General features: G+C 32.8%; 9 non-coding genes across 9 annotated transcripts; all 9 read right to left on the bottom strand.

Annotated features, from left to right (window-relative positions):
• Positions 1-496: 496 nt before the first annotated feature.
• Positions 497-570, bottom strand: TRNAI-AAU (transfer RNA isoleucine (anticodon AAU)). The gene has a single exon. It is a non-coding gene; the product is annotated as a tRNA-Ile (tRNA).
• Positions 571-2157: 1587 nt separating this feature from the next.
• On the bottom strand, positions 2158-2231 carry TRNAI-AAU (transfer RNA isoleucine (anticodon AAU)). Its single transcript has one exon. It is a non-coding gene; the product is annotated as a tRNA-Ile (tRNA).
• Positions 2232-3818: 1587 nt separating this feature from the next.
• Positions 3819-3892, bottom strand: TRNAI-AAU (transfer RNA isoleucine (anticodon AAU)). The gene has a single exon. It is a non-coding gene; the product is annotated as a tRNA-Ile (tRNA).
• Positions 3893-5477: 1585 nt separating this feature from the next.
• On the bottom strand, positions 5478-5551 carry TRNAI-AAU (transfer RNA isoleucine (anticodon AAU)). Its single transcript has one exon. It is a non-coding gene; the product is annotated as a tRNA-Ile (tRNA).
• Positions 5552-7163: 1612 nt separating this feature from the next.
• TRNAI-AAU (transfer RNA isoleucine (anticodon AAU)) lies at positions 7164-7237 on the bottom strand. Its single transcript has one exon. It is a non-coding gene; the product is annotated as a tRNA-Ile (tRNA).
• Positions 7238-8827: 1590 nt separating this feature from the next.
• Positions 8828-8901, bottom strand: TRNAI-AAU (transfer RNA isoleucine (anticodon AAU)). Its single transcript has one exon. It is a non-coding gene; the product is annotated as a tRNA-Ile (tRNA).
• Positions 8902-10495: 1594 nt separating this feature from the next.
• On the bottom strand, positions 10496-10569 carry TRNAI-AAU (transfer RNA isoleucine (anticodon AAU)). Its single transcript has one exon. It is a non-coding gene; the product is annotated as a tRNA-Ile (tRNA).
• A 1588-nt stretch (positions 10570-12157) lies between these two features.
• On the bottom strand, positions 12158-12231 carry TRNAI-AAU (transfer RNA isoleucine (anticodon AAU)). Its single transcript has one exon. It is a non-coding gene; the product is annotated as a tRNA-Ile (tRNA).
• Positions 12232-13819: 1588 nt separating this feature from the next.
• TRNAI-AAU (transfer RNA isoleucine (anticodon AAU)) lies at positions 13820-13893 on the bottom strand. The gene has a single exon. It is a non-coding gene; the product is annotated as a tRNA-Ile (tRNA).
• Between the last annotated feature and the right edge of the window lie 641 nt (positions 13894-14534).

Genomic DNA, 14534 nt, shown 5'->3' on the forward strand with positions numbered 1-14534 from the left:
CAAATCTTCATTTAAAATTCATATAAATTCCATCATCTTCAGTGGTGTCCTTTGTTTAAACTCATTTTTAAACTTATCAAATCAGAAGTATGTCAAATATTTGGAAATAAGAAAAGATGCAATAAGAATGCAGAGATCCATTACTTGTGCTCTGGTCCTTAGAAATTCTCCATTTTTTTTACTTCAGTGTGCACTAATGAGAGGGGAGCACATATCTTCTTCTTCTTCTAGTAACACCTAGTGCCCTCTATGTTTGAGCAGCAATATAACTGATTAATTTGCCCTTGCATATCTTAGTTATGCCATATTGCTTGATTTGAGACAAAAGTCACTGAGCCATGTAGAGAAAAATCTTCATCAGCCAAAGGATGACACTCCCACTGGCTTCTGATATGTATTTGAAGAGATTTTGTGATATATGTGTCTATGATGTTTTCAAGTATTCATGCACTCCACCGATGAGCTTATTCCATTCTTGTCCATCAAGAAAAGCAAATGGCCCATACGGGTATTGAACCCGTGACCTTGGTGTTATTAGCACCACACTCTAACCAACTGAGCTAACCTGCCACAGATATTCCTGCAAGAAAACACAAAACTGGCAAATGTACCTCAAAGCACAGATCATATTTTGTTTTTATAGCATTTCATTTTTTTAAAAAAAGCTTAAGCCATAGAGTCACTTGAAGCATGGGTATCATAAAAATGCTCCAGTTTCTTTCCACATTACAAAATAAAAATAAATATTAGATAGGATAATAACAAAGATTAAGGCATCTACTAATAGTATAAAAATAGACAATTTAGACAAGGAGTATATGCAAATCTAAGCAAAATCAATCTAAAAAATCTAATACACAATTTTTAATTGTAAATTTACAGATTGTTGAAAAAGATAATCCAGGATGTAATCCATTATGTATTAAATTTAGTATGTTTTACCAAGTTGCGTATGAATAACTTTTAACACAAAAAAATAAATATTGGGGAAGTAGCTTAATGTGCCTATTGGAAATAAAGAATGCTAGCCCATTTTGGAATGCAAAGCTTAAGAAAATACAAACTTCAATCCATAGGAAAGCACTTTTTATTCAGTCTACACTCTGTAATCATACTATAGCTTAATTTACAAATTGTGATGTCATTTTCAGACTTAACTCACAAGAGACTTTCATCCTTGGTCTATAAAAAAGGCAGTCCTCTGTTATAAAGCTTGAAACAATTGTAAGTGGCTGATATGCAAATATGGAAATACAGAAAAACTGTCAATTCAATGCTAGGATAACATAAGGGGTGATGCTCCAACTGAAATTGGTCCTAGGCATTTAGGTTTCTAGTATCTATCTTCTCCTTTAAAAAATAGGTTACTTTTTATATATTATCATTGGGTTTGGACAAATAATCTACATAATACCTATTGCATCCCTGAGCTTATTAGAAACTTGAAATAATATATATAAAGTATTGAATTTCTTTTCTTTGCATTTAAAAGATGATCGCACTTCAGTAGATGCCATTGCTCAGGTGAGGGTTCCGTGGTGTAATTGTTATCACCCGTGACTTTGAATCTAGTAATCTGAATTCATATCTCGTGGGAGCTAACATTGTTTATTTTCCTATTGTTCAAAGCTCCATTTTCATTCAATGTATGAGTATTGCAAATCTTCATTTAAAATTCTTATAAATTCCATCATCTTCAGTGGTGTCCTTTGTTTAAACTCATTTTTAAACTTATCAAATCAGAAGTATGTCAAATATTTGGAAATAAGAAAAGATGCAATAAGAATGCAGAGATCCATTACTTGTGCTCGGGTCTTTAGAGATTCTCCATTTTTTTTACTTCAGTGTGCACTAATGAGAGGGGAGCACATATCTTCTTCTTCTTCTAGTAACACCTAGTGCCCTCTATATTTGAGCAGCAATATAATAACTGATTAATTTGCCCTTGCATATCTTAGTTATGCCATATTGCTTGATTTGAGACAAAAGTCACTGAGCCATGTAGAGAAAAATCTTCATCAGCCAAAGGATGACACTCCCACTTGCTTCTGATATGTATTTGAAGAGATTTTGTGATATATGTGTCTATGATGTTTTCAAGTATTCATGCACTCCACCAATGATCTTATTCCATTCTTGTCCATCAAGAAAAGCAAATGGCCCATACTGGGATCGAACCCGTGACCTTGGCGATATTAGCACCACGCTCTAACCAACTGAGCTAACCGGCCACAAATATCACTGCGAGCAAACACAAAACTGGCAAATGTACCTCAAAGCACAGATCATATTTTGTTTTTATAGCATTTCATTTTTCAAAAAAAAGCTTAAGCCATAGAGTCACTTGAAGCATGGGTATCATAAAAATGCTCCAGTTTCTTTCCACATTACAAAATAAAAATAAATATTAGATAGGATAATAACAAAGATTAAGGCATCTACTAATAGTATAAAAATAGACCATTTAGACAAGGAGTATATGCAAATCTAAGCAAAATCAATCTAAAAAATCTAATACACAATTTTTAATTGTAAATTTACAGATTGTTGAAAAGGATAATCCCAGGATGTAATCCATTATGTATTAAATTTAGTATGTTTTACCAAGTTGTGTATGAATAACTTTTAACACAAAAAAATATATATTGGGGAAGTAGCTTAATGTGCCCATTGGAAATAAAGAATGCTAGCCCATTTTGGAATGCAAAGCTTAAGAAAATACAAACTTCAATCCATAGGAAAGCACTTTTTATTCAGTCTACACTCTGTAATCATACTATAGCTTAATTTACAAATTGTGATGTCATTATCAGACTCAACTCACAAGAGACTTTCATCCTTGGTCTATAAAAAAGGCAGTCCTCTGTTATAAAGCTTGAAACAATTGTAAGTGGCTGATATGCAAATATGGATATACAGAAAAACTGTCAATTCAATGCTAGGATAACATAAGGGGTGATGCTCCAACTGAAATTGGTCCTAGGCATTTAGGTTTCTAGTATCTATCTTCTCCTTTAAAAAATAGGTTACTTTTTATATATTATCATTGGGTTTGGACAAATATTCTACATAATACCTATTGCATCCCTGAGCTTATTAGAAACTTGAAATAATATATATAAAGTATTGAATTTCTTTTCTTTGCATTTAAAAGATGAGCGCACTTCAGTAGATGCCATTGCTCAGGTGAGGGTTCCATGGTGTAATTGTTAGCACCCTGGACTTTGAATCTAGTAATCTGAGTTAATATCTCGTGGGAGCTAACATTGTTTATTTTCCTTTTGTTCAAAGCTCCATTTTCATTCAATGTATGAGTATTGCAAATCTTCATTTAAAATTCATATAAATTCCATCATCTTCAGTGGTGTCCTTTGTTTAAACTCATTTTTAAACTTATCAAATCAGAAGTATGTCAAATATTTGGAAATAAGAAAAGATGCAATAAGAATGCAGAGATCCATTACTTGTGCTCTGGTCTTTAGAAATTCTCCATTTTTTTTACTTCAGTGTGCACTAATGAGAGGGGAGCACATATCTTCTTCTTCTTCCAGTAACACCTAGTGCCCTCTATGTTTGAGCAGCAATATAATAACTGATTAATTTGCCCTTGCATATCTTAGTTATGTCATATTGCTTGATTTGAGACAAAAGTCACTGAGCCATGTAGAGAAAAATCTTCATCAGCCAAAGGATGACACTCCCACTGGCTTCTGATATGTATTTGAAAAGATTTTGTGATATATGTGTCTATGATGTTTTCAAGTATTCATGCACTCCACGATGAGCTTATTCCATTCTTGTCCATCAAGAAAAGCAAATGGCCCATACGGGGATCGAACCCGTGACCTTGGCGTTATTAGCACCACGCTCTAACCAACTGAGCTAACAGGCCACAGATATTACTGCCAGCAAACACAAAACTGGAAAATGTACCTCAAAGCACAGATCATATTTTGTTTTTATAGCATTTCATTTTTCAAAAAAAAGCTTAAGCCATAGAGTCACTTGAAGCATGGGTATCATAAAAATGCTCCAGTTTCTTTCCACATTACAAAATAAAAATAAATATTAGATAGGATAATAACAAAGATTAAGGCATCTACTAATAGTATAAAAATAGACAATTTAGACAAGAGGTATATGCAAATCTAAGCAAAATCAATCTAAAAAATCTAATACACAATTTTTAATTGTAAATTTACAGATTGTTGAAAAAGATAATCCCAGGATGTAATCCATTATGTATTAAATTTAGTATGTTTTACCAAGTTGTGTATGAATAACTTTTAACACAAAAAAATATATATTGGGGAAGTAGCTTAATGTGCCCATTGGAAATAAAGAATGCTAGCCCATTTTGGAATGCAAAGCTTAAGAAAATACAAACTTCAATCCATAGGAAAGCACTTTTTATTTAGTCTACACTCTGTAATCATACTATAGCTTAATTTACAAATTGTGATGTCATTATGAGACTCAACTCACAAGAGACTTTCATCCTTGGTCTATAAAAAAGGCAGCCCTCCGTTATAAAGCTTGAAACAATTGTAAGTGGCTGATATGCAAATATGGAAATACAGAAAAACTGTCAATTCAATGCTAGGATAACATAAGGGGTGATGCTCCAACTGAAATTGGTCCTAGGCATTTAGGTTTCTAGTATCTATCTTCTCCTTTAAAAAATAGGTTACTTTTTATATATTATCATTGGTTTTGGACAAATATTCTACATAATACCTATTGCATCCCTGAGCTTATTAGAAACTTGAAATAATATATATAAAGTATTGAATTTCTTTTCTTTGCATTTAAAAGATGAGCGCACTTCAGTAGATGCCATTGCTCAGGTGAGGGTTCCATGGTGTAATTGTTAGCACCCTGGACTTTGAATCTAGTCATCTGAGTTCATATCTCGTGGGAGCTAACATTGTTTATTTTCCTTTTGTTCAAAGCTCCATTTTCATTCAATGTATGAGTATTGCAAATCTTCATTTAAAATTCATATAAATTCCATCATCTTCAGTGGTGTCCTTTGTTTAAACTCATTTTTAAACTTATCAAATCAGAAGTATGTCAAATATTTGGAAATAAGAAAAGATGCAATAAGAATGCAGAGATCCATTACTTGTGCTCTGGTCCTTAGAAATTCTCCATTTTTTTTACTTCAGTGTGCACTAATGAGAGGGGAGCACATATCTTCTTCTTCTTCTAGTAACACCTAGTGCCCTCTATGTTTGAGCAGCAATATAACTGATTAATTTGCCCTTGCATATCTTAGTTATGCCATATTGCTTGATTTGAGACAAAAGTCACTGAGCCATGTAGAGAAAAATCTTCATCAGCCAAAGGATGACACTCCCACCGGCTTCTGATATGTATTTGAAGAGATTTTGTGATATATGTGTCTATGATGTTTTCAAGTATTCATGCACTCCACCGATGAGCTTATTCCATTCTTGTCCATCAAGAAAAGCAAATGGCCCATACGGGTATTGAACCCGTGACCTTGGTGTTATTAGCACCACACTCTAACCAACTGAGCTAACCTGCCACAGATATTCCTGCAAGAAAACACAAAACTGGCAAATGTACCTCAAAGCACAGATCATATTTTGTTTTTATAGCATTTCATTTTTTTAAAAAAAGCTTAAGCCATAGAGTCACTTGAAGCATGGGTATCATAAAAATGCTCCAGTTTCTTTCCACATTACAAAATAAAAATAAATATTAGATAGGATAATAACAAAGATTAAGGCATCTACTAATAGTATAAAAATAGACAATTTAGACAAGGAGTATATGCAAATCTAAGCAAAATCAATCTAAAAAATCTAATACACAATTTTTAATTGTAAATTTACAGATTGTTGAAAAAGATAATCCCAGGATGTAATCCATTATGTATTAAATTTAGTATGTTTTACCAAGTTGTGTATGAATAACTTTTAACACAAAAAAATATATATTGGGGAAGTAGCTTAATGTGCCCATTGGAAATAAAGAATGCTAGCCCATTTTGGAATGCAAAGCTTAAGAAAATACAAACTTCAATCCATAGGAAAGCACTTTTTATTCAGTCTACACTCTGTAATCATACTATAGCTTAATTTACAAATTGTGATGTCATTATCAGATTTAACTCACAAGAGACTTTCATCCTTGGTCTATAAAAAAGGCAGTCCTCTGTTATAAAGCTTGAAACAATTGTAAGTGGCTGATATGCAAATATGGAAATACAGAAAAACTGTCAATTCAATGCTAGGATAACATAAGGGGTGATGCTCCAACTGAAATTGGACCTAGGCATTTAGGTTTCTAGTATCTATCTTCTCCTTTAAAAAATAGGTTACTTTTTATATATTATCATTGGTTTAGGACAAATATTCTACATAATACCTATTGCATCCCTGGGTTTATTAGAAACTTGAAATAATATATATAAAGTATTGAATTTCTTTTCTTTGCATTTAAAAGATGAGCGCACTTCAGTAGATGCCATTGCTCAGGTGAGGGTTCCATGGTGTAATTGTTAGCACCCTGGACTTTGAATCTAGTCATCTGAGTTCATATCTCGTGGGAGCTAACATAGTTTATTTTCCTTTTGTTCAAAGCTCCATTTTCATTCAATGTATGAGTATTGCAAATCTTCATTTAAAATTCATATAAATTCCATCATCTTCAGTGGTGTCCTTTGTTTAAACTCATTTTTAAACTTATCAAATCAGAAGTATGTCAAATATTTGGAAATAAGAAAAGATGCAATAAGAATGCAGAGATCCATTACTTGTGCTCTGGTCTTTAGAAATTCTCCATTTTTTTTACTTCAGTGTGCACTAATGAGAGGGGAGCACATATATTCTTCTTCTTCTTCTTCTTCTTCTTCTTCTTCTTCTAGTAACACCTAGTGCCCTCTATGTTTGAGCAGCAGTATAATAACTGATTAATTTTCCCTTGAATATCTTAGTTATGCCATATTGCTTGATTTGAGACAAATGTCACTGAGCCATGTAGAGAAAAATCTTCATCAGCCAAAGGATGACACTCCCACTGGTTTCTTATATGTATTTGAAGAGATTTTGTGATATATGTGTCTATGATGTTTTCAAGTATTCATGCACTCCACCGATGAGCTTATTCCATTCTTGTCCATCAAGAAAAGCCAATGGCCCATACGGGGATCGAACCCGTGACCTTGGCATTATTAGCACCACACTCTAACCAACCGAGCTAACAGGCCACAGATATTACTGCCAGCAAACACAAAACTGGCAAATGTACCTCAAAGCACAGATCATATTTTGTATTTATAGCATTTCATTTTTCAAAAAAAAGCTGAAGCCATAGAGTCACTTGAAGCATGGGTATCATAAAAATGCTCCAGTTTCTTTCCACATTACAAAATAAAAATAAATATTAGATAGGATAATAACAAAGATTAAGGCATCTAGTAATAGTATAAACATAGACAATTTAGACTAGGAGTATATGCAAATCTAAGCAAAATCAATCTAAAAAATCTAATACACAATTTTTAATTGTAAATTTACAGATTGTTGAAAAAGATAATCCCAGGATGTAATCCATTATGTATTAAATTTAGTATGTTTTACCAAGTTGTGTATGAATAACTTTTAACACAAAAAAATATATATTGGGGCTAGTAGCTTAATGTGCCCATTGGAAATAAAGAATGCTAGTCCATTTTGGAATGCAAAGCTTAAGAAAATACAAACTTCAATCCATAGGAAAGCACTTTTTATTCAGTCTACACTCTGTAATCATACTATAGCTTAATTTACAAATTGTGATGTCATTATCAGACTTAACTCACAAGAGACTTTCATCCTTGGTCTATAAAAAAGAAAGTCCTCTGTTATAAAGCTTGAAACAATTGTAAGTGGCTGATATGCAAATATGGAAATACAGAAAAACTGTCAATTCAATGCTAGGATAACATAAGGGGTGATGCTCCAACTGAAATTGGTCCTAGGCATTTAGGTTTCTAGTATCTATCTTCTCCTTTAAAAAATAGGTTACTTTTTATATATTATCATTGGGTTTGGACAAATATTCTACATAATACCTATTGCATCCCTGAGCTTATTAGAAACTTGAAATAATATATATAAAGTATTGAATTTCTTTTCTTTGCATTTAAAAGATGAGTGCACTTCAGTAGATGCCATTGTTCAGGTGAGGGTTCCATGGTGTAATTGTTAGCACCCTGGACTTTGAATCTAGTAATCTGAGTTCATATCTCGTGGGAGCTAACATTGTTTATTTTCCGTTTGTTCAAAGCTCCATTTTCATTCAATGTATGAGTATTGCAAATCTTCATTTAAAATTCATATAAATTCCCTCATCTTCAGTGTTGTCCTTTGTTTAAACTCATTTTTAAACTTATCAAATCAGAAGTATGTCAAATATTTGGAAATAAGAAAAGATGCAATAAGAATGCAGAGATCCATTACTTGTGCTCTGGTCTTTAGAAATTCTCCATTTTTTTTTTACTTCTTTGTGCACTAATGAGAGGGGAGCACATATCTTCTACTTCTTCTAGTAACACCTAATGCCCTCTATGTTTGAGCAGCATTATATTAACTGATTAATTTGCCCTTGTATATCTTAGTTATGCCATATTGCTTGATTTGAGACAAAAGTCACTGAGCCATGTAGAGAAAAATCTTCATCAGCCAAAGGATGACACTCCCACTGGCTTCTGATATGTATTTGAAGAGATTTTGTGATATATGTGTCTATGATGTTTTCAAGTATTCATGCACTCCACGATGAGCTTATTCCATTCTTGTCCATCAAGAAAAGCTAATGGCCCATACGGGGATCGAACCCGTGACCTTGGCGTTATTAGCACCACGCTCTAACCAACTGAGCTAACAGGCCACAGATATTACTGCCAGCAAACACAAAACTGGCAAATGTACCTCAAAGCACAGATCATATTTTGTTTTTATAGCATTTCATTTTTCAAAAAAAAGCTTAAGCCATAGAGTCACTTGAAGCATGGGTATCATAAAAATGCTCCAGTTTCTTTCCACATTACAAAATAAAAATAAATATTAGATAGGATAATAACAAAGATTAAGGCATCTACTAATAGTATAAAAATAGACAATTTAGACAAGAGGTATATGCAAATCCAAGCAAAATCAATCTAAAAAATCTAATACACAATTTTTAATTGTAAATTTACAGATTGTTGAAAAAGATAATCCCAGGATGTAATCCATTATGTATTAAATTTAGTATGTTTTACCAAGTTGTGTATGAATAACTTTTAACACAAAAAAATATATATTGGGGAAGTAGCTTAATGTGCCCATTGGAAATAAAGAATGCTAGCCCATTTTGGAATGCAAAGCTTAAGAAAATACAAACTTCAATCCATAGGAAAGCACTTTTTATTTAGTCTACACTCTGTAATCATACTATAGCTTAATTTACAAATTGTGATGTCATTATCAGACTTAACTCACAAGAGACTTTCATCCTTGGTCTATAAAAAAGGCAGCCCTCTGTTATAAAGCTTGAAACAATTGTAAGTGGCTGATATGCAAATATGGAAATACAGAAAAACTGTCAATTCAATGCTAGGATAACATAAGGGGTGATGCTCCAACTGAAATTGGTCCTTGGCATTTAGGTTTCTAGTATCTATCTTCTCCTTTAAAAAATAGGTTACTTTTTATATATTATCATTGGTTTTGGACAAATATTCTACATAATACCTATTGCATCCCTGAGCTTATTAGAAACTTGAAATAATATATATAAAGTATTGAATTTCTTTTCTTTGCATTTAAAAGATGAGCGCACTTCAGTAGATGCCATTGCTCAGGTGAGGGTTCCATGGTGTAATTGTTAGCACCCTGGACTTTGAATCTAGTCATCTGAGTTCATATCTCGTGGGAGCTAACATAGTTTATTTTCCTTTTGTTCAAAGCTCCATTTTCATTCAATGTATGAGTATTGCAAATCTTCATTTAAAATTCATATAAATTCCATAATCTTCAGTGGTGTCCTTTGTTTAAACTCATTTTTAAACTTATCAAATCAGAAGTATGTCAAATATTTGGAAATAAGAAAAGATGCAATAAGAATGCAGAGATCCATTACTTGTGCTCTGGTCTTTAGAAGTTCTCCATTTTTTTTACTTCAGTGTGCACTAATGAGAGGGGAGCACATATATTCTTCTTCTTCTTCTTCTAGTAACACCTAGTGCCCTCTATGTTTGAGCAGCAGTATAATAACTGATTAATTTGCCCTTGCATATCTTAGTTATGCCATATTGCTTGATTTGAGACAAAAGTCACTAAACCATGTAGAGAAAAATCCTCATCAGCCAAAGGATGACACTCCCACTGGCTTCTGATATGTATTTGAAGAGATTTTGTGATATATGTGTCTATGATGTTTTCAAGTATTCATGCACTCCACCGATGATCTTATTCCATTCTTGTCCATCAAGAAAAGCAAATGGCCCATACGGGGATCGAACCCGTGACCTTGGCGATATTAGCACCACGCTCTAACCAACTGAGCTAACCGGCCACAGATATCACTGCGAGCAAACACAAAACTGGCAAATGTACCTCAAAGCACAGATCATATTTTGTTTTTATAGCATTTCATTTTTCAAAAAAAAGCTTAAGCCATAGAGTCACTTGAAGCATGGGTATCATAAAAATGCTCCAGTTTCTTTCCACATTACAAAATAAAAATAAATATTAGATAGGATAATAACAAAGATTAAGGCATCTACTAATAGTATAAAAATAGACAATTTAGACAAGGAGTATATGCAAATCTAAGCAAAATCAATCTAAAAAATCTAATACACAATTTTTAATTGTAAATTTACAGATTGTTGAAAAAGATAATCCCAGGATGTAATCCATTATGTATTAAATTTAGTATGTTTTACCAAGTTGTGTATGAATAACTTTTAACACAAAAAAATATATATTGGGGAAGTAGCTTAATGTGCCCATTGGAAATAAAGAATGCTAGCCCATTTTGGAATGCAAAGCTTAAGAAAATACAAACTTCAATCCATAGGAAAGCACTTTTTATTCAGTCTACACTCTGTAATCATACTATAGCTTAATTTACAAATTGTGATGTCATTATCAGACTTAACTCACAAGAGACTTTCATCCTTGGTCTATAAAAAAGGCAGTCCTCTGTTATAAAGCTTGAAACAATTGTAAGTGGCTGATATGCAAATATGGAAATACAGAAAAACTGTCAATTCAATGCTAGGATAACATAAGGGGTGATGCTCCAACTGAAATTGGTCCTAGGCATTTAGGTTTCTAGTATCTATCTTCTCCTTTAAAAAATAGGTTACTTTTTATATATTATCATTGGGTTTGGACAAATATTCTACATAATACCTATTGCATCCCTGAGCTTATTAGAAACTTGAAATAATATATATAAAGTATTGAATTTCTTTTCTTTGCATTTAAAAGATGAGCGCACTTCAGTAGATGCCATTGCTCAGGTGATGGTTCCATGGTGTAATTGTTAGCACCCTTGACTTTGAATCTAGTAATCTGAATACATATCTCGTGGGAGCTAACATTGTTTATTTTCCTATTGTTCAAAGCTCCATTTTCATTCAATGTATGAGTATTGCAAATCTTCATTTAAAATTCATATAAATTCCATCATCTTCAGTGGTGTCCTTTGTTTAAACCATTTTTAAACTTATCAAATCAGAAGTATGTCAAATATTTGGAAATAAGAAAAGATGCAATAAGAATGCAGAGATCCATTACTTGTGCTCTGGTCTTTAGAAATTCTCCATTTTTTTTTACTTCAGTGTGCACTAATGAGAGGGGAGCACATATCTTCTTCTTCTTCTAGTAACACCTAGTGCCCTCTATATTTGAGCAGCAATATAATAACTGATTAATTTGCCCTTGCATATCTTAGTTATGCCATATTGCTTGATTTGAGACAAAAGTCACTGAGCCATGTAGAGAAAAATCTTCATCAGCCAAAGGATGACACTCCCACTGGCTTCTGATATGTATTTGAAGAGATTTTGTGATATATGTGTCTATGATGTTTTCAAGTATTCATGCACTACACCGATGATCTTATTCCATTCTTGTCCATCAAGAAAAGCAAATGGCCCATACGGGGATCGAACCCGTGACCTTGGCAATATTAGCACCACGCTCTAACCAACTGAGCTAACCGGCCACAGATATCACTGCGAGCAAACACAAAACTGGCAAATGTACCTCAAAGCACAGATCATATTTTGTTTTTATAGCATTTCATTTTTCAAAAAAAAGCTTAAGCCATAGAGTCACTTGAAGCATGGGTATCATAAAAATGCTCCAGTTTCTTTCCACATTACAAAATAAAAATAAATATTAGATAGGACAATAACAAAGATTAAGGCATCTACTAATAGTATAAAAATAGACAATTTAGACAATGAGTATATGCAAATCTAAGCAAAATCAATCTAAAAAATCTAATACACAATTTTTAATTGTAAATTTACAGATTGTTGAAAAAGATAATCCCAGGATGTAATCCATTATGTATTAAATTTAGTATGTTTTACCAAGTTGTGTATGAATAACTTTTAACACAAAAAAATATATATTGGGGAAGTAGCTTAATGTGCCCATTGGAAATAAAGAATGCTAGCCCATTTTGGAATGCAAAGCTTAAGAAAATACAAACTTCAATCCATAGGAAAGCACTTTTTATTCAGTCTACACTCTGTAGTCATACTATAGCTTAATTTACAAATTGTGATGTCATTATCAGACTTAACTCACAAGAGACTTTCATCCTTGGTCTATAAAAAAGGCAGTCCTCTGTTATAAAGCTTGAAACAATTGTAAGTGGCTGATATGCAAATATGGAAATACAGAAAAACTGTCAATTCAATGCTAGGATAACATAAGGGGTGATGCTCCAACTGAAATTGGTCCTAGGCATTTAGGTTTCTAGTATCTATCTTCTCCTTTAAAAAATAGGTTACTTTTTATATATTATCATTGGGTTTGGACAAATATTCTACATAATACCTATTGCATCCTTGAGCTTATTAGAAACTTGAAATAATATATATAAAGTATTGAATTTCTTTTCTTTGCATTTAAAAGATGAGTGCACTTCAGTAGATGCCATTGCTCAGGTGAGGGTTCCATGGTGTAATTGTTAGCACCCTGGACTTTGAATCTAGTAATCTGAGTTCATATCTCGTGGGAGCTAACATTGTTTATTTTCCTTTTGTTCAAAGCTCCATTTTCATTCAATGTATGAGTATTGCAAATCTTCATTTAAAATTCATATAAATTCCATCATCTTCAGTGGTGTCCTTTGTTTAAACTCATTTTTAAACTTATCAAATCAGAAGTATGTCAAATATTTGGAAATAAGAAAAGATGCAATAAGAATGCAGAGATCCATTACTTGTGCTCTGGTCTTTGGAAATTCTCCATTTTTTTTACTTCAGTGTGCACTAATGAGAGGGGAGCACATATCTTCTTCTTCTTCTAGTAACACCTAGTGCCCTCTATGTTTGAGCAGCAATATAATAACTGATTAATTTGCCCTTGCATATCTTAGTTATGCCATATTGCTTGATTTGAGACAAAAGTCACTGAGCCATGTAGAGAAAAATCTTCATCAGCCAAAGGATGACACTCCCACTGGCTTCTGATATGTATTTGAAGAGATTTTGTGATATATGTGTCTATGATGTTTTCAAGTATTCATGCACTCCACCGATGAGCTTATTCCATTCTTGTCCATCAAGAAAAGCAAATGGCCCATACGGGGATCGAACCCGTGACCTTGGCGTTATTAGCACCACGCTCTAACCAACTGAGCTAACCAGCCACAGATATCACTGCAAGCAAACACAAAACTGGCAAATGTACCTCAAAGCACAGATCATATTTTGTTTTTATAGCATTTCATTTTTCAAAAAAAAGCTTAAGCCATAGAGTCACTTGAAACATGGGTATCATAAAAATGCTCCAGTTTCTTTCCACATTACAAAATAAAAATAAATATTAGATAGGATAATAACAAAGATTAAGGCATCTACTAATAGTATAAAAATAGACAATTTAGACAAGGAGTATATGCAAATCTAAGCAAAATCAATCTAAAAAATCTAATACACAATTTTTAATTGTAAATTTACAGATTGTTGAAAAAGATAATCCAGGATGTAATCCATCATGTATTAAATTTAGTATGTTTTACCAAGTTGTGTATGAATAACTTTTAACACAAAAAAATATATATTGGGGAAGTAGCTTAATGTGCCCATTGGAAATAAAGAATGCTAGCCCATTTTGGAATGCAAAGCTTAAGAAAATACAAACTTCAATCCATAGGAAAGCACTTTTTATTCAGTCTACACTCTGTAATCATACTATAGCTTAATTTACAAATTGTGATGTCATTATCAGACTTAACTCACAAGAGACTTTCATCCTTGGTCTATAAAAAAGGCAGTCCTCTGTTATAAA

This window comes from Pseudophryne corroboree, chromosome 11 (genome assembly GCF_028390025.1).
Source record: "Pseudophryne corroboree isolate aPseCor3 chromosome 11, aPseCor3.hap2, whole genome shotgun sequence".
Classification (NCBI taxonomy): domain Eukaryota; kingdom Metazoa; phylum Chordata; class Amphibia; order Anura; family Myobatrachidae; genus Pseudophryne; species Pseudophryne corroboree.